The sequence below is a fragment of the Sus scrofa genome, chromosome 1 (assembly GCF_000003025.6).
Source record: "Sus scrofa isolate TJ Tabasco breed Duroc chromosome 1, Sscrofa11.1, whole genome shotgun sequence".
NCBI lineage: Eukaryota > Metazoa > Chordata > Mammalia > Artiodactyla > Suidae > Sus > Sus scrofa.
The window spans coordinates 127,495,524-127,517,643 of NC_010443.5; the positions used below are offsets into that span (position 1 = coordinate 127,495,524).

The 22,120-nt window shown below is 39.1% G+C and overlaps 1 protein-coding gene and 1 pseudogene across 6 annotated transcripts in view; one reads left to right on the forward strand and one right to left on the reverse strand.

Moving 5' to 3' along the window:
• FRMD5 (FERM domain containing 5) overlaps positions 1-22,120 on the forward strand; it is a 335,453-nt gene that overhangs the window by 177,864 nt on the left and 135,469 nt on the right. The gene's annotated exons all lie outside the window — the stretch shown is intronic.
• The window catches only part of LOC100739345, a 96,538-nt pseudogene that overhangs the window by 73,805 nt on the left and 613 nt on the right, over positions 1-22,120 (reverse strand).

Sequence of the window (22,120 nt, forward strand, 5' to 3'; positions counted from 1 at the left end):
ACAGACAGACAGATATACGTACATACATATGCATATACAAATACATACACAAAATACAATGAAATCTATTTCATTCAAAGAAAATTAAGCTGACGATGATTTATGGGCCTCTATAAGCAAAGGCAATGAGAAAAGGCTGCATTGTTTTCTGGATCACATTTCACCACTCACATTGTTTAAGGAAAAAAATCATACCTGGTTGATGGCCTGAAAGTAAGTGAGTAGTCACCAAACCTGGCTCTGAGAGCAGCAGGCCCCTCTCCTGTCACTCATTTGGCATCTCCATCTATTTGCTTTCTTTATACCAGTCAAATGTCCTATGTTCTATTCTCTTAATATACCTTTCTCTGAGTACTTCTACTGAGTCTTGTGCACCAAACTTTATTCCCAAGCCAACAGTATTCCATATTTATATTCAGAATATTAATTAAGTCAGTGAGTTACCTTTTAGTGCCTAGAATACTCAGATAACCAGAAAAATGAATGCTCACTTCCTAAGTCTGATTTACTCAGTTGTCCCTGTACATTGGAAGCCTGGAGATAGATATATCTAATCTCCACACCTCTGCTTTGTTTTCTTGAATATCCTTCTCCTTCATTTCTGTCTTCCTCCAAGGACCATTCAAATACCATTCCTCGGAGTTCCTTTCATGGCTCAGTGATTAGCAAACCTGACTAGTATCCATGAGGATGTCGGTTTGATCCCTGGCCTCGCTCAGTGGGTTATGGATCTGGTGTTGCCATGAGCTATGGTTGTAAGTCTCAGATGCAGCTGAGATCCTGTGTTGCTATGGCTGTGGCATAAAGCAGTGTCTGCAGCTCTGATTCAACCCTTAGCCTGGGAACCTCCATATGCTGCAGGTGTGTTTCTAAAAAGACGAAAAAATAAAATAAAAATTCAATTACCATTCTTTTTTGAAGCCTTCTCACTCTCTCTGGACCCCAACTGGATGTTAGAACTCTAATCTTTGCATTCTGATAGCACTGAATTTTTTTTTTTTTTTTTTTTTTTTTTTTTTTTTGTCTTTTTAGGGCCATACCCGCAGCATATGGAGGTTCCCAGGCTAGAGGTCTATTCAGAGCTGTAGCTGCCGGCCCACACCACAGTCACTGAAACACCAGATCTGAGCCGCGTCTGTGACCTACACCACAGTTCACGGCAACGCCGGATCCTTAACCCATTGATTGAACCTGATACCTCATAATTCCTAGTTGGACTTGTTTTTCCTGCGCCATGACGGGAACTCTGATAGCACTGAATTTTTATTTTTCTCATAGGGAGGGGTTTTTTTTTGTTTGTTTTTTGTTTTTTTGGCATTTCTTGGGCCTCTCCCTCGGCATATGGAGGTTCCCAGGCTAGGGTCTGGGTCGGATCAGAGCCATAGCTGCTGGCCTATGCCAGAGCCACAGCAATGCAGGATCGGAGCCGCATCTGCAACCTACACCACAGCTCACGGCAATGCCAGATCCATAACCCACTTAGTGAGGTCAGGGATCGAACCCGCAACCTCATGGTTCCTAGTCAGATTCATTAACCACTGAGCCACGATGAGGAACTCCAGGGAGTTTTTATGATATTTCACTCTATGTCATAATTATTTGTATATAATGTGTATTTCTTCTAATAATGATGATGGAGATAGCAGCTATCATATGTTGCGACCTTTCTGTTTGTCAACCCCTGGGCTAAACACTTTACATGTCACAATAACTCTATGAGTTAAATATTATTATCCCTTCTCTACAAATGAGGAAATTGAGGCTAAAGGTGGATTAAGGTCATAGACCTAAATTTAGTAAAGTTGGGATTCGAAACCAAATCTGTTCAACTCCAGAACTAATGTTTTTAATCACTCCTCTGTTACTGAGCCATGAACTTTTTAAGGTTGGGTGTTGAAGGCGAATGGTAGAAACTCACATTTATCTAATCTCTGCCTGACACTTTACCAGGAGATTTCAGGTACATTATTTATGATATGAGGTAATGTTATCATTTCCACTTTACAGATTATAGTTCACTATAAACGAAATTAAAAATACGAGGAGTTGGAGTTCCCGTGGTGGCACAGTGGTTAACGAATCCGACTAGGAACCATGAGGTTGCGGGTTCGGTCCCTGCCCTTGCTCAGTGGGTTAACGATCCAGCGTTGCCGTGAGCTGTGGTGTAGGTTGCAAACGCGGCTCGGATCCCACGTTGCTGTGGCTCTGGCATAGGCCGGCGGCTACAGCTCTGATTCGACCCCTAGCCTAGGAACCTCCATATGCCGAGGGAGCGGCCCAAGAAATAATAAAAAGACCAAAAAAAAAAAAAAAAAAAAAAAAAAAAAAAACGAGGAGTAGACTTTGAGGAAATGTCTGTAGTACTTGTAACCAGGGAAGGATTGAGGACCAGAATATAATCAATAAGAAGAGGTAAATTTCTTAATTTAAAAAATGAGCAAAAGACATGAACAGGAAGCTTAATGAAGGAGAAACCTACAATAGCTAAAAACACATGAAATGATACTAAACCTCTTTAATAATTAAGGAAATGTAAGTTGAAACAGTGAGTTACCATTTTCTACCCATAGCATTGGCAAAAATAAGATGCCTGACATCTAGTGTTGGTAAAAGAGAATGCTCCTCCAGTGTTGGGTGCAAAAGAAAATGTTGTACTAATTTCAAGAGCAAAGATTATCATACCCTGTGACTAGTTATTCCACTTCTAGAGAAATTTTCCCAAGAGGCATTTTCAATGCCAATATTATTTGAGGAATAGATAAATTGTGGTAGTTTCATAAAGTTGAAAATCATAGGGAGTTAAAACAAATGATCTGCCAGACATTTGTGAGGTGAGATTTCTTCTGTGATTGAAATATTGCAAACTTTAAAAGATGAAACAAAACTCAGATTTTAGACCATGTTTTATATATTGTAACACTTAATAATTGTTTATTGAATTAAACTTTATGTGCGCAACGTTAATAGCAGTCACAGTGCACTGAATGCTTACTTATTTTCAGGTGCTGTATGTGCTTCACGCTCTTCTTCCTTTCCCCACAACAACCCCACAGTGCAGGCATTGTTAAACCCCCTTATAAATGAGGAAAATGAGGCTCAGGGAGGTGGCGTGTCAAGTATTCTTTCTTGATATTATTTATGCTGATTCTCAGAAATCCACTAAGTATTACTTTTTTATCTTGGAAGCATTACTGCTCCATATCTTATAATCAGGACATAACTTGATCTCTCAGAAGAGTCTAGTTTAAAATTAAAAAAAGTTAAATTCAAGTATTGTAAATGTTATATTCTCAAAGACTTTCATATTTACTAAGCCATCTGATAACTTTATTTTTAGACCCTTGGAAGGATCACTGCCTTGTTGGGAATGTGAGTAGACCATAAATAAGTCCAATTTCATTTAAAAGGGACTTTAAAATTTTACTCTACAGTTTTTAAGTCTAGATGTATACAAAAAAAGTTGAAGGAGGAACTTATTTCTAAAAAAGAAACAAGTGAAAAGGTGTGCTAAAACAGCATCTTTCGGAGTTCCTGTCATGGCACAGTGGTTAACAAATCCGACTAGGAACCATGAGGTTGCAGGTTCGGTCCCTGCCCTTGCTCAGTGGGTTAAAGGATCCGGCGTTGCCGTGAGCTGTGGTGTAGTTTGCAGACACGGCTCGGATCCCGCGTTGCTGTGGCTCTGGCGTAGGCCGGCGGCTACAGCTCCGATTTGACCCCTAGCCTGGGAACCTCCATATGCCGCAGAAGCGGCCCAAAGAAATAGCAAAAACAAACAAACAAAAAAAACCATAAAAAAACAGCATCTTTCTTACAGAGAGACATGTTCTTTATCACAGGGTTCAAGGTGCTTTGCAGTGGTCTGCCTGTTGCCAACTTCATGTTCCAGCAAAGCTGTTTTCTATCCAGTGCCCTTCCTATCTTATTCTTGCCTCTGAGCCTTTATACAGGCCATTTTCTCTAAGTAAAATGTTTTTCTCAACTTCATAGGACTCCTTTGTCAGGCTGTCACTGTTAATGCCTCATTTGCAGTAGTTCCTAAAACAACTTCCAGATGGGCTATATTGGAGGACTTGGGAAATTTTAGGAGAGATGAAGATATCCTTGGATACCTGTTGTCTAGGTGGAAATTACACATACAAGGCAGGCACATCTTTCAGAGACCCTTGATCACAACCTAGAAGTACACATAATTAATGAGGCACGAAGAAGGGAGTTTTTTATTCTTTTTTTTTAATTGAAGTATAGTTGATTTATAGTATTGTGTTGGTTTCAGGTGAACAGCATAGTAATTCAATATTTTTGTAGAGTATACTCCATTACTTTTTTTCTTTTTCTTTTTTTTTTTTTTTTTTGCTTTTTGGGGCCACACCTTCAACATATGGAAGTTCCTAGGCTAGGGGTCAAATCATAGCTGCAGCTGCCAGTCTACACTATAGCCACAGCAACATGGGATCTGAACTGTGTCTGTGACCTACACCACAGCTCACAGCAATGCCGGATCCTTAACCCACTGAGCAAGTCAAGGGATTGAACCTACGTCCTCATAGATACTAACCAGGTTTGTAACCCACTGAGCCACAATGGGAACTCCCAGGTTATTACAATTGAATGGGTATAATTCCCTGTTCTATACAGTATATCCTTGTTGCTTATCAATTTTATATGTAGTAGTTTGTATCTCTTAATCTCATATCCCTAATTTGTCCCTCCCCTTTCCCTTTCCCCTTTGGTAACCATAAATTTGTTTTCTATATTTGTGAGTCTGTTTCTCTTTTGTATGTACATTCATTCATACTATTTTTTAGATTCCAAATATAAGTGATGTCATACAGTATTTGTCTTTCTTTGTCTGACTTATTTTAGTCCATCCACATTGCTGCAAATGGCAGTATTTCATTCTTTTTTATGGTTGAGTAATATTCCATCGTGGCATATGTGTGTGTGTGTGTATCTCTTCTTCATCCAGTCTTCTGTTGATGGGCATTTGAATTGCTTCCATGTCTTGGCAATTGTAAATAGCGATGCAATGAACATTGGGGTGCATGTATATTTTTGAACTAGTATTTTCATTTTTTCTGGATACATACCCAGGAGAGTAGAATTGCTGGATTGTATAGTAGTTCTATTTTTAGTTTTTTAAGAAACCACCATACTCTTTTCCATAGTGGCTGTACCAGTTTACATTCTAACCAACAGTGTAGGAGGGTACCCTTTTCTCCACATCCTCACCAACATTTGTTGTTTGTATACTTTTTTTTTTTTTTTTAAGGGCTGCACCTGCAGCATGTGGAGGTTCTCAGGCTAGGGGTCCAATCGGGGCTGAAGCCAGTGGCCTACGCCATAGCCACAGCAATACGGAATCTGAGATGCGTTTGCGACCTACACCACAGCTCACAGCAACGCTGGATCCTTAACCCACTGAGCAAGGCCAGGGATCGAACTAGTGTCCTCATGGATACTAGTCAGGTTTGCTAACTGCTGAGACATGATGGTAACTCCTATTTGTTGGCTTTTTAATGATAGCCGTTTGACAGGTATGGGGTGACTCATTGTGGGTTTGATTTGCATTTCTCTAATAGCAATGTTGAGAATCTTTTCATGTGCCCATTAGCCATCCATATGACTGACATCTTTGGAAAAATGTTTATTTAGGTCTTCTGCCCATTTTTTTATTGGGTTCTTTGTTTGAGATTGAGTTACATGAGCTGTTTGTATATTTTGGGCATTAACCCCTTGTCAGTTCCATCATTTGCAAATATTTTTCTCCCATTCAGTAAGTTGTCTTTTCATTTTGTCAATGGTTTCCTTGGCTGTGCTGAAAAAGCTTTTATATTTGATCAGGACGTATTTAGAAGTGGGCTTTTTGTGTCTCTTGTGTATCTGCAGATCTCTCAGCAATTGGACCTACTGATTCCTCCTACCCTACTCTCCCATCTTTCTTCTCTCCAGAACTGGCCTCTTACTTTTTTTTTCCTCCAAATTCACCATCTTTACAAAGCTTAACCTTTGGGGCATTTTTCCAGCCTTCTGCAGCCATTCTGTAGCAAATAGGTGTACTTCAGAACCTTTTGTACCACCAAAACTAATCTATTACTTGCTTACATGGAAAACAGTATGTTTCTATGGAAATAGTACTAGACTGCCAGAGGATCTGGAGTTAGGGCTGGCTCTTCCATTTCATGTATGACCTGAGCAAATCTCTCATACTCCTCCTTACTGGAAGGAAGGCAAGCTCATTATATTTGCCTTGTTGTGCAGTATATTCTGACAGTTTATTTCATACCTAATAGTTATACCTCTTACTCCCCTAACCCTGGGGCTCACAAAATCTGATTGTTGAATTTTCAGTATTGTTGTGAGCTATTTTTTAAAATTATTCAAATATAATATTCCTTATTTCCTGCTCTTTCAATTGTGTTAAAATATATATGATATAAAATTTTTAATTGTAATCATTTTAAGTGAATTTCAGTGACATTAAGTACATTCACATTGTTGTGCAACCATCACCACCATCTGTTTCCAGAACCTTTTCCATTATCTTGAACTGAAACTGCCCCTTCTCCTCTTCCCTGAGCCTGTGGTAACTTATTCTACTTTCTGTCTCTATGAATTTGACTGTCGTATGTAATTCATAAAAGTGGAATCATACAATACTGTCCTTTGTGTTTAGTTTATTTCAATTAGCATAATGTTTTCAAGGTTCATCTATACTGTAACATGTATCAGAATTTCAGTCCTTTTTAAATCTGAGTAATTCTATTATATGTATATGCCACATTTTTAGTCATTTACTTATTGATGGACATTTAGGTTGTTTCACCTGCTAGTGCTCCTGTGAACACTGGTGTTTAAATATTGTTCAGTTCTTTAGGGTATATGCCTAGAGTTGGAATTGCTGGATCCTCTGGTAATTCTATGTTTAACTTTTGAGGGACCACCATACTGTTCTCCACTGCAGCCAAACCATTTTACATTCCTGTTTACAATGTATGAGGGTTTCAGTTTCTCAGCATCCTTGCCAACACTTGTTATTTTCTGGTGCTTTTGTCTTTTTATTTTTTGTTTAATAATAGCCATCCTAGTGGGTATGAACTGGTATCTCATGATGGTATTTTTTGTGGGTTTTTTTTGGCTGCACATGGCATGTGGAAGTTCGCCAGGGATCAAACCCGTGCCACAGCAGTGATCTAGGCCACCGCATTGACAATACCAGATCCTTAACCATCTGAGCCACACGGGAACTCTTCATTACGGTTTTAATCTTTATTTCTCCGGTGATTAGTAATATTAAGCATCCTATCATGTGTTTACTGATCATTTGTACATCTTCTTTGGAGAAATGTCTATTCAAGCCCTTTGCCCATTATTTAAAAGGATTGTTTGCTTTTTTGTGTTGAGTTGTAGGAGTTCTTTATATACTCTGGATATTAATGCCTTGTCAGATATATGACTTGCAAATATTTTCTCCTGTGAGTTTCCTTTTTTGAGCTGGTAAAAAACATGGCAATTATTTAAAAATTATACAAACATAAAATTCAGTTATTTTAAGATTTAAATATTCAAAACTTGTGATTATCTGTGCTCTTGAGTGTATTCACGTCTATTGTAACTGAATGGTAGAAATGCCATACAATGATGTACTACTGTGCCTTTTTCTCAGACTCTGAGTTCAATGACTTCATATTGATAGCATAAAATTTGGTCATGGTTAGAGTTTTTATAGCACTGAAATCATCAAACACTGCAAATCAGGGTGTGATTTATTGTTTTTGTTGATGGTTTAAATTTAAGAAAATAATGGATAAAAAGTTAATAATTTATTGTCTATGGCTATTACATTGTAAATAGCACAAAAATTGAGAATATATTCTTTTAACATTTGAAAACTTAATTTAGCAAAGAAGTCACTCAGATTATTGAGAAATGAGTAAAGGTCCAACATAGGACTTTGCTGTTACAATTTCATCTTATTCACTAAAGGAAAGGAAAATATTAAATCATACATTCATGGTGAACATACATGCAAAGAGCTAGTTGTTAAATATTTACAGACATACCACTGAGGAAGCTCTGTAAGAGCAGGAGCTTTGTCTTGTTCATCACTGTAAACATGGCACCAAGAAAAGTACCTGGCTTGTTGAACAAATGAAGGCACTTAACTTCTCAGTGTCTCAGTTTCTTTTGCACCTGTAAATTAAGGACAGTGTACCTAAGCTGCTGTCACACTGGGGAGAGGGAAGAGCAGAGGTGATAGTAAAGATGAAAGTGCTTTATCGGGAGTTCCTGTTGTGGCTCAGCAGATTAAGAACCCAAAATAGTGTCTGTGAGGATGCAGGTTTGATCCCTAGCCTTGCTGGGCAACTTAAGGATTAAGCATTGCCACAAGCTATGGCACAAGATGCGGCTTGGATCCAGAGTTGCTATGGCTGTGATGCAGGCCGGCGGCTGCAGTCCTGATTTGGCCTTTTGCAACTTGCATATGCTGCAGATGAGGCCCTAAAAAGAATGAATGAATGAATAGAAAGTGCTTTATAAACAAGCATGACAGATGTAAAGTAATCTTATTAAGACAAGATATGATAATACATATTGAATATATCGTCCTTTCTTCATATGTTGGTCAAAGAACTCTTTAATGAAATAAGGATTTTAGAAGAAATGATTTGCTTCACACAAAGAAAACATACATTTATTTCTTTAAATACTGGGAAACCTTTTATTTTTCCTGATTCAATTCTAATGCTCTAGAAAATATATTCCTAGTAATGAATGGGTGTATAATCTGCTTACAGTGATAACTTACATTTTAAAAAATTTAGAGAACAGAAAAAATTAAGTAGTAAATGTTTGGTATTAGGCATTCTGCCAAGAATTTTAATGTTTATTTTTTCTTTTCTTCATAAGATGCCAAAGATATTATGAGTAGCCTTTCTGATTATAAACACTCTTCTTTTAATGCCTTTAAAGTGGCATAGATTCCCTTGTCCAGGGCATCCTAGATGGTGGACACTCTTCTTTTAATGCCTTTAAAGTGGCATAGATTCCCTTGTCCAGGGCATCCTAGATGGTGGTGTTTGATCATCATCAGTAAGTGTTTAGTAGATGATCACTTTGTGCACTCACTGTGCTAGTAAGAATGTCAACATTACAATTTACAAAGTTGGGTGAAATGCAGCCTGTTGGAGAAGAAAAATAGGTGAGTGTAGAGGCATTAGAAATATATATTCATACCAACTATTAGCCATCTCTCTGCCTCTTAACAGTCTGTCTTACTCCACCAAAAGTTATGTCCCTCGAATAAATTGTGTGTGTCAGGAGGTCCAAAACATGGGGAACAAAAGGAGTGCTGGCTTGCAACTTATAGGGCAAAAGGCTCTTTTGAACTACATGAGAAAAAAAGAATAGAAAAGGAAAGGATTAGGGCTGTGGAAGCCAGGGCCTTCTCCTCCTACCCTGTATACTTGGTCTCACCCCTTAAGGTCAGACTAGAATTTTAAGGGTACAGTCACTGGCTGGTGCCTGTGGACTTGGTATTAAACAAGCATATAGTTTGAGAAGTTAATGGCAGGATACTTTTAGTGATTATGCCCCAAAGTGGTATTCTTTCTTTCAAGGCTTCATATGCATAGACTGCTGTTAGATTTTCCTGCTGAGGATTAATTACCCACAGGCCTAACCTTAATCAAATTGTTCCCCGTCATAGACAGTCATTAAGAGTGACTCCACACTACGCTACTCCACACTGCGCAGCTCGGATCCTGCGTTGCTGTGGCTGTCATGTAGGCAGGCAGCCACAGCTCTGATTTGACCCCTAGCCTGGGAACCTCCATATGCCTCAGGTGCAGCTCTAAAAAGAAAAACAAAACAAAACAAAAAACCAAAAAAACAAAAAAAGGAGTAGCTCCGTAGCTCCACACTTTGTTAAAGGAGTTAGCCCTCTCCCTTTTTAAAATGTAACTCCCACTAAGACAGGGAACAAACAGATCTCTGTTTACTGCTTAACCGTTCCTTTGAGACAGAAATGATATTTTATATTTATATGCCATTTATATTAACTTTTGTGAAAAGTGCCTTTTGAAGTTTATTTCCATTAAGCCTCAAAGTCTAATCCCTTCATCTAAACCACTTTAAATACTTTGATGGCAGCCTGTGCTTTGAACAAATATTTCAAGGAGATAACATTAACCTAAATAATCCTGCTGCTTAATATATTCTCAGATAAAATATTGATTTAAATGCTAATATAGATGTACAACTTTCCATTTTTTTTTACTGCTCTTTGCTACACAAAAATGGATGAACATTTAGCCTTTCCTAGACAGCAGGACTCGTTCTGTAGACTGCAGCAGGATTTGAGAGCCATATTAATTTCGCAAGAGCTTCAGGCTATTAGATCAATGATTTGCCAGAATCAGCACTCGATATATGTGCTGATTGATTTATGATCCATACTGACTAATATACAAAATAAGTCCTCAGACACAGTCATGGTAACACAAGAGTCAAATCTGAAAGGCCTTACCAGTTTATAGAATACTTGCAAATACATGATCTCATTTGATCCTCCCAAAAGTCCTGTGAGGTTGGCACAGCGTGTATTAATTACATCATCCCTTTTTATCCGAGGCCACACCCCATTTCTAAATAATGGGGCTACACTAAAACCCAAACCATCACATTCCAGGGCCTGTGCAGTTTCCACAGTCCCATGCTATGTCCTATCACCCATTTCAGGGTATGATGAAGAAATAACATTATTTGCATGTAAAAATGTATACTGCATTCTAAGGACTGTGATGGTTTGTTTCTTGGTAAAACACATCAGTGGCATAATAAATTCCTGTTACATTTGGCTTGGTACTTGTTGGTCTAAGTGCTCTAAGCAGTTTTAGTGCTTTCCCCTCTCTGACCAGATCTGCCACGTTTGTCACCACTCTGGATTTGCAGATGTTGCTGTTTAATGAGATTGCTCCGTAGAGGATGAGAGAATGGGGAGGAATGCTAACATAGCTGATGAGCAGCTTGGTTTTGAGGCAAAAGAGAGCAGTGCTTCTTTAGGGCCTGAGAACTGGTGGGAAACCAAATTGTTAGTCTTTTTCTATTAAAAACTCTCTAGACAGGGAGTTTCTCCATGTCTCATCACTTTCCTAGACCGATTATTGTATTCTAAACCTTATTCTGTGCTCTAGGAAGGGCAACGCACATATATATCAGCCTTTCATTTATTTAAAAGAACAATCCTGCAGTAAAGGAGGAAATGGAAGCCGCTCTGACTTTTGAGTGGCTCTGGGCAAAGGGGAACCATCCCTAAGCACAGGGTTCTTCAATATGACGTAACCTTTTTCATTTCACAAGCATTTTCTCCTTTGTGCTGGCAAACCATGAAAGGAAGCATGGAGACTTGGCAGTCCAACCTTGAAGTTTGTGTCTTAAAAATTATGGCAATTTATGCACCAAGGGTCCAAATGACATTTGTCATTTGGCTGGGCAGAGACATTTCTGAAATTAAAAAGGATGACCTTATTTCACTTAGTGAAATGAGATGAACCCTTTAATGGAACCCATTTTGAATAGTTGTTCATAGGGCAGCATTGTCAAAAAAAGAGATGTATTTTATATTCTTCCTTATCATCAGAAGAAAATGCACTCCTAAAATAGTCTCAGTAAGACTTGCTTGGTACTCACTGAGAACCTCACAGTATCCTTTTAAAATTCCTATCCCTAGGTGGTGATTTAGCACAGATTTTTTTCTTTTGAGGTAAAGATAGTGGTCGTAGCACAAGTGAAGATAGTACTGTGCTTTTGATTGATACTTCGCAAACAATACCCACCTTCTTTTCCTCTTGCTCCTTAATCCTTAAGAAGACCTATAGTTTGCAAAGTTGAACATGTTTTTAATCATGATGTGTATAACATGTAATCAGCAGCTTATTAGGAGCCCAGTGTATTTGTTTAGTCAACACTTAATGTCATCCTTGTATATCACAGGCACTGTTAATTTATTTAATCCTCCTACCAACCCTTGAGGTGGGGACTCTTATCCCCATTTTACTGGGATACAGAAAGGTTAATTACCTCATCTGACATCACATAAGCTAATAAGAAATTCTAGCTCCAGCGGCCCGTTACTCTCTAGTGCTTTAGCCTTAGATGGGCCACCACAGGAAGACTCCTTTCCTCAGTGTTGGCCCTGCATAGGATTTTCCCCCCATCACAAATGCAGACTCTTTGCTCCCTAGACCCCCTCCCCACTCCAGTCTCTGTCCTCACCTACTTCAGTCACACTAATTTTGAACATGTAGTGACAGGATGTGCTAGACCAGCCCTAATGATAGTCTTGTTGCCTGAGTTCCAGACTCTCCCATTACTCTCCTATCTTCATCCCCTTCCTTTCATCCCTCTTTCTTTATAAGACTTACCCAGTGGAAGTGAGAAAATGTCCATGATAGCTGGTACTTCAGTTGGCTTTTCTCTCAGAACTGAGGGAGAAATTCCCATTCAGCCACCAAAGTCAGAGGATGAACCATTAGAAGTGGTCGTTCCTGGTGACTAAGCTGGGACTCAGAACATGTTTTCCAGGAGAATCATTTTTATATATGACGGTTGGTTTTTATGAGTTATTTACTTTCCCAACAACATAGGCCTATACTTCATTTATTTGTTGATTGATTAGAGCATTTGTTTAGCACGCTTTTAAAGAACAGCACATGCCACATAGTACAAGAGGCACTAAGGACACACATCGCCACCATTGGATTAAGTCCATGGCTGGTCTATAGAAACTAACCATTATTTATAGCATTGAATCTATGAGAAAAGAAGCACCGATTAACTCTGAGAATATACCTTTTTCATAATTTAGGTATTGCCAGTAACAATGGTCTTAACTTCAGGTATTTGAGAAAATTTTTAAAGTCAGAAATACAAACTGCAAAATGTTGACTTTCAAAATCAATGTGTGTTTTCATTTGAGAATGAACTTTTTTTAAAAATGTAGCTTTCTGGTAACCAATAGTGTTTGAGATAAACCCAAAAGATTATCATGTTAAATCTGGATTAATTTATATACCTGCAAGTGGACATCCTGTTAATTGAGATCAGTGAATGACACTAGTGACAAACATTCCTCCAACACTTCTCCACATCATATCTTTTCAGTGCATATATTTGGGAAGTTGGTCACTGAATCCGAAAGAGGCATGCATATCTGTGTTACTTTTCTTTCATCTGTAAATAGAATGGTTAGGCTATTTAATTTGGTCAGGAAACTTTATCATTTAATGCTGTTTTTGTTACAGACATGAAATGGCTAAATACTCTAAGTTCTAAGATGGTTTCTCACTAAGTGTAATTAATTAGAGTGTGTAGCTTTGCAAAACCTAGAGGTGTCAAAAGAATGATGCTATCTGGAGTCTTTAGGGAGATTTAGAGTCTCTGCAGTACCCAGGAGTATATATTTCGGAAGTATGCACTCACATGATCATTTATTCATTGGTGCACATATACATATGTTTTGTACTCTGATATCTACCTGCCCCACTTCTGTCCCAGCTTCCCTCATGTTCCCTAGTATGTAAAGCCTCAAGATTCAGATCTGTTGGTTCATTAGGAGCAAGTCCAGTCTGGAATGAGCTTTTTGCTTCCAGTCCTAGATGGCATTCAAAGAAGCATTTCATCTTCTGGAGCCCTGCATGAGCATCAGACTTCATTCTGCCTATCTGACTCCAACATGTGAGGGCAATCTCCCCACCACATCTTTCTTTCCACCTCCAGATAGTCTTGCATGGACTTCCCAACAATAGCCACCAAACACCAAGAACTGCTGCCATGCTCAAGTCTTGACAGGCCCCGTCCTGCCATAACCAATTTCATCCTCCCCATCACTTATCTTTCACATTCAGGAAGCTGGTCATAAGTGACCCCAGTACCTGCACAGGCATATCTGCTTTAGCATGTTCACCCATCCTCTGGACCACCTTCTCTCTCTCTCTCTCTCTCTCTCTCTCTCTCTTTCTCTGTGTGTGTGTGTGTGTGTGTGTGTGTGTGTGTGTGTGTGTGTGTGTGTGTATCTGTCTGTCTGTCTCACTCTCCCTCCCTTCCCATGGCTTTTCAAAAGCATCTCTATCCCACCTCTATTTTGGATCTCTACCTCTTCCTCATTTTCTGTTTCACTTACAGACATTACCAGACCATCTAGCACTAGTTGGGTGTTGCTCCTTTATTTTCTCATCACTGTCAGCCTTGACTCTTCTAATGAGACTGTAAACTCCTGTGAGGCCAGAAAAAATTTCAGATGCTTCTTCTGTATTATTTATTGTCTCTCTCACTAATAAATACTTATTTCAATAAGTAACCCTTGATAATATCCAGCTACATATTAAAGAGTGATACAATTTAATGAGCCCTCAATATATATTAGGCACCATGTCCATTATCCCACTTAGTCCTCATATCAACTCTGTGAAATGAGAACTATTATAATTTTTTTCAGTTGGCACTCATTGAAATTACACTGCTAGTAAGTGGTAGGGGTGCAAGGATTTAGACCTAAACCTTTTCAACCCAAGCCCATGAAAATAAACAATTACATTTCATTCGTCTTCAGTATATCTTTGCCTGGGGAATAAAATCTAGATAAGCAATAACCTTCTAGGAGCCTGGGGACTCCTAAAGGAATTCATTCATTCATTTTGTCAATATTTGTCAGTATCTATTGAATCCTTAATAGGAAGAAGCTTTAGAAACTTGCACACAGCAGTGAGAGGACAAATGGCGAGTTCAGGAAGGAAAAAGGAAGCAAGAAGTAAAGACAGATGGATGCTCACAAATATGAATTGAATGACCCAATTCTAGAACCCTTGCACTTGAAACCTAATTTGTGATCCTACCACGCGTCTAGTGAAACTGCTCCTTGAAGCCTCACCAGCATTTCCTTAACTCTCATCCTCTGGTCTCTGTGGCACTTTCCATCCATTCCTGTGTGACCTCCCATTCTTTCTTGAGCCTCTTTCCTCCTCTGTTTCCTGGGACAGTCTGCCAATTCTCAGATTATTTCTCCAACGACTGCCCTTTTGGTTTCATTGTCTGGCTCTTTTTCTCATGCAGGCATTCCCTAAGGTTATGCCCTTGATCCTCTTTTCTCTTCCTCCTAACTTTCTCCCTTGTTGATCTCATCCATTTTCATGGTGTCAGCACCCATTTATATGCAGAATGCTCTCTCCTCTATAGCTTTACCAATCCAGCCCTCTCCCCAGGGCTTTAGTCTCACATTTCCAACAGCCTGTCAGGTAGCTTCACTAGCACTTCAGTGTGTCCAAAACCACATATCATCTGTTTCTCTCAAGTCTTTTTTTCTCCTGGGGACCCTACTTTTGACTGACATCAGCATTCTCCTTGTCAGCTTTTACTCATCTCTCTTGCTGAGTTCCATGTCAGTAGCCTGGACCTGGTGATTTTTTTTTCTTTTTTGGCTTTTGGCTTTCGGCTTTTGGCTTTTTAGGGCTACACCCGTGACATATAGAGATTCACAGGCTAGGGGTCCAGTCGGAGCTCAGCTGCCAGCCTACACCACAGCCAGAGCATCTCAGGATCTGAGCTGCATCTGCCACCTATACCACAGTTCATGGCAATGCTGGATCCTTAACCCACTGAGCAAGGCCAGAGATCAAACCCGCATCCTCATGGTTCCTAGTCAGATTTGTTTCCACCCTGCCACAATGGGAACTCCTGGACCTGTTGATTTTATGTCCTAAGTATCTGTTGCCTCTGTGTTTCAATTTCCATTCCCACAAACTTCCTTACTGCCTAATTAATCTCTCCAGAGAATAGTTCTGATCATTTCTAATTTTCTAATCAGGGATGGATTGAGGGTTTGGGATTGGCATATGCACACTGAGGTATATGGGATGATTGGCCAACAGGGACCTGCTGTATAGCACAGAGAACTCTATCCGGTATTTTGTGATAATCTATGTGGGAAAAGAATCTGAGAGAAAATGGATGTGTGTATAACTGAATCACTTCATTTTACAGCAGAAATTATCACAACCTTGTAAATCAACTAGACTTCAATAAGACTTTAAAAAATGGAAAAAAATTCTCTATTCAAAACTTGACAGGATGTCAAGTGTTAGAAAGAAAGAAAGAAAGAAAGAAAGAAAGAGAGAGAGAGAAAGAGAGAGAGAAAAGAGAAGAGGCCTCCTTAGCTGGGCACCCAAGGCCCTAACCTTCACTCCTTCCTTCCCTGGTCCATTAAGCACAACCAACAGATCCCACCATCACTAGCCAAATACTCTCACTACCTCTTCTAAACACATGTGTCTGTATCTCTCTCATTTGCATTGCTGTTATTAGCACTTATGTTTATCTCCACTGTAGAGAACATGGGCTCTCATCTTGTTCACTTAGTATCCCCACTGTACCTAGCACTGTGCTTTAAATGCCCAGTAGGTACTCATGGAAATACTGAGTAATGTAGTGTGACCTTGACTATACCTGCCCCCAGTTACTGGTCTTTTGCTCAGCATGAAGGATAAGTGGAAGATTTCTCCATTGTATGTGTGTTTGGTGCACCGCTCTTTTGTCTCTTTCTTGGTGCACTTCTCTTTTGTCTCTTTCTTTCCCTCTGTCAGGAACATGGTTTGTGGGGTCTGATTTAGGGAGGTTCTTACATGGCTTCATCTTTGAGCTTAGCCATCACTGTGGCCTTATGGAGCCTCTGGTTGTGATTTTGCTGGGCAACTATGTTCTGTAGCCACTTTGGTCTTATTCTGTGAATAAAGTAGGGACAGAAGGCAATTTGCTGCTTCTCTGGAGTATTTTGGGTAATACCTAGTCAAGCTGTCCATGGCAGAAATTTCCCTCAGCAGAACAGATGCAGCCAGTTCCACAGATTGACTCTGTCCTCAACCATAGCCTGATCAATCTTAGTGGGTAATTTTCTTATAAATAGAAATGAATCCTTGTGGTCAACATGGTGCATAAATTGCATAATAAATATTTCAAAATCCCTTTGAAGTTCAGGGTACACTGTTAGAGGAGTAGCCTCTGTGCCCTGACTAATATATTCAGGTTCAAAAAGATACATCATAAATCCAAAATGTTTATTCCTGGACAGGGTTCTTATTTGAATTTCTGCCTTCCCTCCTACCCTGATGAACAACTTAGAAAGGAACATAAAGGTATTACTACAGTTTCCCCTTAAACCTGGGACCTCGGGCAAGTTCTCACAGCTTGTACTCTGGGCCGCTCCTCTTAGTATCCAGAAATACACAAAAGTCCTAAAGCCCCTGGGAGCCCATTGCCTCAAAAAATTCCCTAACTTTATTTTTTAAATTTATTTTTTATTGAAGTATAGTTGATTTACAATATGCCAATTTTAGTTATACAGCACATTGACCTAGTCGGACATATGTATAAATTCCCTTTCTTATATTATCTTCCATCATGATCTGTCTCAAGAGATTGGATATAGTTCCCTGTTCTATACAGTAGGACCCCATTGCTTATCCACTCTAAATGTAATAGTTTGCATCTACTAACCCCAAACTCCTAGTCCATCCCACTCCTTCCCCCCTCCCCCTTGGCAACCACAAATCTGTTCTCTATGTCTGTGAGTCTGTTTCTGTTTTGTAGATAGGTTCATTTGTGCATATTTTAGATTCCACATATAAGTGATATCCTATGGTATTTGTCTTTCTCTTTCAGATTGACTTCACTTAGTATGAGAGTCTTTATTCCATCTGTGTTGCACCAAATGGCATTATTTTGTTCTTTTTTATGACTGAGTAGTACTCCATTGCATATATGTAACACATCTTCTTTATCCATTCATCTGTTGATAGACGTTTAGGTTGTTTCCACATCTTGACTATTTTGAATAGGGAGCAATGAACATAAGGGTGCATATATCTTTTTGAATGAATCTTTTGTCTGAATATATACCCAGAAGTGGGATTGCTGAATCATATGGTTGTTCTATTCTTAGTTTTCTGAGGAACTTCCATACATTCTCTCTAGAGGTTGTACTAATTTACATTCCCCCAAACTCCTTAACTTTGAAAAAGCTAGAGGAAGACAAAAGTCTTTCTCATCTCTAAGATTTCTTTTCCACTCCTACAAAGTTTTCTCCACTCAAATCTAGTGATAACTTCAAGGAGTGGTTCTTACTCTCTGAATCACTACCATTCAGATGTCCTTGGTGTGCCGCTGTGGTCCATCTCCTTAGAAAGCCGGAGAAAGGGGAGGAGGGTGAGCTGAGGCAGCAGTGATTCATTCATTCGTTCTTTACTCATTCACCTATTTTTATTTGTTCAGCAAATATTATTTACAGTTTGGTAGGCAGTGAGATTTGACAATAGGAAAGACATGGTTCCTGTTGTCGGAAACTTAATGAAGGAGTTCCACTAAATAGTCAAATGCCATGTTTCTTAATTTTTTTAGGTCAGAGACTCTTCTACTTCCACTTCCACCACTTCTACTTCCACGTCTGCTTCCACCACTGAAAATACATACAAGATTTTGAATGCAGAAACCATTGGTTTACTCTCTTAACAATGCCTGGCCTTGTAGGTGCTAGGAAATGCAGTGTGTTAGGATGTTAATCTCCATTTTGATCAGCAGACAGCAATCTGGAAGGTTTTTAAATAGTGCTCCCAAAATGGGCAAATTTGTCAAATGTGTACATTAACTGCAAATGAAATTCTAGGCTCTCACTATTATAGAAGTTAAAAGCAGAAGCTTCATATATAGACACCCACAGGTTATACAAAGGTATACAGTTTTCTCTGGAAATTTTATTTGATATTTATTTGAAGCACTTTGGCTCACTGGTATGGCATGTTACTAAATTTCTGGTAAGGACACTGTCTTTCTTGGGAGAGTGTTAGTCTGAAGTGTGAATGAGAGCCATTGGCCCAAACTGCTATCATAGGTCATAGATCAAATTATGGTTTATAGAAACTCTTCAATGAGACTACATTGCCAAAGTAGGAGATGAAGTAGTTTTTGAGGCTAGAGCCTTAATAATTTATTCATTCAACATCACCAAATAATTTTTGAGTGCCTGCTGCATGCCAGGCACCATTCTGGACACGTGGAATACATCTGCTAATAAAACAGACAAATATTTATGTCCTCGTAGAGCCTAAATTCTGGCAGAGAGACAGAGACAGGGGTGGAGGAGAAGCAAAAAATAATTAATGTTATAAATGAGTAAATTATATGGTATGTAAGAAGGTGATTAGTGTTACAGAAGAAAACTTAGAGCAGCATAAGGAGGATAGACTGCGGGGGAATGGGGTGTAGTCTCAAATCCAGGAATCAGCGTGGATGTCATTGAGAAAGTAAGATTGAGCACTTAAGGGGAAGGAAGGAATTGGTTTTTGCAGAGAAATTGGAGCAAAGGGCTTAAATGGCAATGTGGCTAGAGTGTTTGATAAACTGCAAGGGGTCTAGTGTGGCTGGAGTATGGTGATGGAGACAGAAGAGATGAAGTCAGAAAGGTATACAGAACAGGCCGTGTAGGGCCATTTTAAGCCACTGACTTTGGGAGTTCTGGTTGTGGCTCAGAGGTAACAAACCTTTCTGGTATCTATGAGGATGCAGGTTCAATCCCTGGCCGTGCTCAGTGGGTTAAGGATCCAGCATCTGTGGATAGCAGATGTTGCTCAGATTCAGCATTGCTGTGGTGTAGGCTGGCAGCTGTAGCTCCAATTAGATTCTAGCCCAGGAACTTCCATATGCTGCAGGTGCAGCCCTTAAAAAACAACAAAAAAAGAATATATCAAGCCATTGACTTTGGCTTTTACTCTGAGTGAACCGGAATCCATTGCAAGTGTTTTAGCAGAAGATTGACTCACATTTTAAAAGGACAACTCTGGATCCTGGTTTGACAAAAGACTGATTAAGAGGCAAGGAGACAAGTTGGGAAAGATCTGAACCCAAGACAGTGTTGGTAGTTTGGATCAGCATGGTAGCATTGAAAGTAACAGGAAGTGATTCTGAATGTATTTTGAAGGCAGAAATGACAGGGTTTTCTGACAGGGCATGAGAGAGAGCGAGAAAGAGAGAGAGTCAAGGATAAATCCAGGTTTTTGTCCTGAGCAACTAGAAGGATGGAGTTGCTATCAGCTGAAATGGAAAAGGCCGTGGGTGGAGCCCATTTGGAATGAAAGATCAAGAGTTTAGTTTCCCAGTGTTGTATGACTTGGGAATTCTCAAACTACTTTTGGTGCTTTCTGGGAATAAGCACCTAAGTAAAAGTGAGAATAATAGGACCCAGGTCACTGTCAGGAAAGGAAAGTATGGAAAAAGGAAAGACTGGAATGAACTTTGTGATGTTGGATTAAGATTAGAATTAGAGATATTGGTGTGCAACTCATGGTTTTGAACATACAGATAAATAGGTATAGAAATTGATACAAATACGCACTTTAAAATATCTTTTTTTTTCTTTTTTTTTTTTCTTGCTTTTTAGGGCTGCACCCAAGGCATGTTAAAGCTCCCAGGCTAGGGGTCGAATCGGAGCTGCAGCTGCCAACTTATGCCACAGCCATAGCAATGCCAGAGCTGAGCTGAGTCTGCTATCTACACTGCAGTTCATGGCAATGCTGGATTCTTAACCCACTGAGTGAGGCCAGGGATCAAACCCACATCCTCATGGATACTAGTCAGGTTCATAACCATTGAGCCTCAATGGGAGCTCCTCAAATATATTTTCTTAACCCCCTTACTGAAAAGGCTGGAAAGGAATGAAATCCACTGACAGTGAACACATAGCACCCAGATGTAGGCTTTTAAAATATATTCTCCAGTAAAGAAATCAGGGGACCTGGAGAAATTCCTCATTCCAGGCTGGGCCAGAGAAAGGATAAGGTCAGCCTGGGACATCTTATTGTGCCAGAAAGTAAGCAGATACTGACATAGTGATAAGGGCAAGTCCAAAAGGCATGCGGGCCAACTTCAAAGGATTCCATTGGCCAATTCTGGGACTATGTTAGCATCAAAATCAATAGTGATAGTAAATAGATTATCACTCATAGAATAAAATGAGGTCCATGAATCCATACTGACTTAACAAATAAGTGAATAAATAAATTAATGGGAGAGAAAGAAAGCTTTTGCTTATAGTATAATACCTGATGATAAATGAGTAAGGAATGATAAAGTTAGAAAAATCAGCACTTGACAAGTATCAAGGTAATAATTGATTTATATGAGAATTATCAGTGAACCCTATACTAATGGATGAAAATTTGATGAGGAAGATGTATTCATAGTCTCAGAGTACTTATTACAGAGGAAAATAGTAACTTCATAGTAGAGAAACCTGGCAGCTATCATCTTAAGCAAAGTTAATATCACCAGTAGTGGGACAAGCTAACATCATGACCTCCTTACATGATACACAGAGAAGAATGTAACATCACTTTTGTAGAATTCTTGCTAAAAATGCACAGCCTCAGTCTGCTCATGAGTAAACCTCAGACAAACCCAAATTAAGAGCATCTTAATGGATATAGAATTTGTTTTGCAAGATGAAAACAGTTCCATAAAAACTTGTTGCACAACAATGTGAATATACATAACACTACCGAAGTATATACTTAAAAATGGTTAAGATGGTAAATTTTATGATGTGTGTATTTTACCACAATTTTAAAAAAAATCTTCAAAGAATTCAGGAACATTCCATAACCTATCTTCAATAAGTCCTGAAAGACAAAGACAGGCTGTGAAAGTATCACAGATAAAGGAAGACTAAAGAGACTTGACAACTAAATACAACTTGTGATTCTGAATTTAACCCTGGATAAAGAGGGAAAAAAGATAGCTCGCTAGATAGCTAGACAGGTGGATAGATGGTAAAATATTGGGACAACTGGCTTACAAGTGAATAAGGCCTGTAGATTAGATAGTAATATCATATCAGTGTTACCTTCCTGATTTGGATAATTACATTGTGCTTAAAGAATGTTCTTGTTCTTAGGAAACATCACAAGTATTGGGGAAATAATGGACCAACATGTCTACAACTTATTCTCAAATGGCTCAGAAAATAACTAACAATAACACACACACACACACACACACACACACACACACACACAGAAAG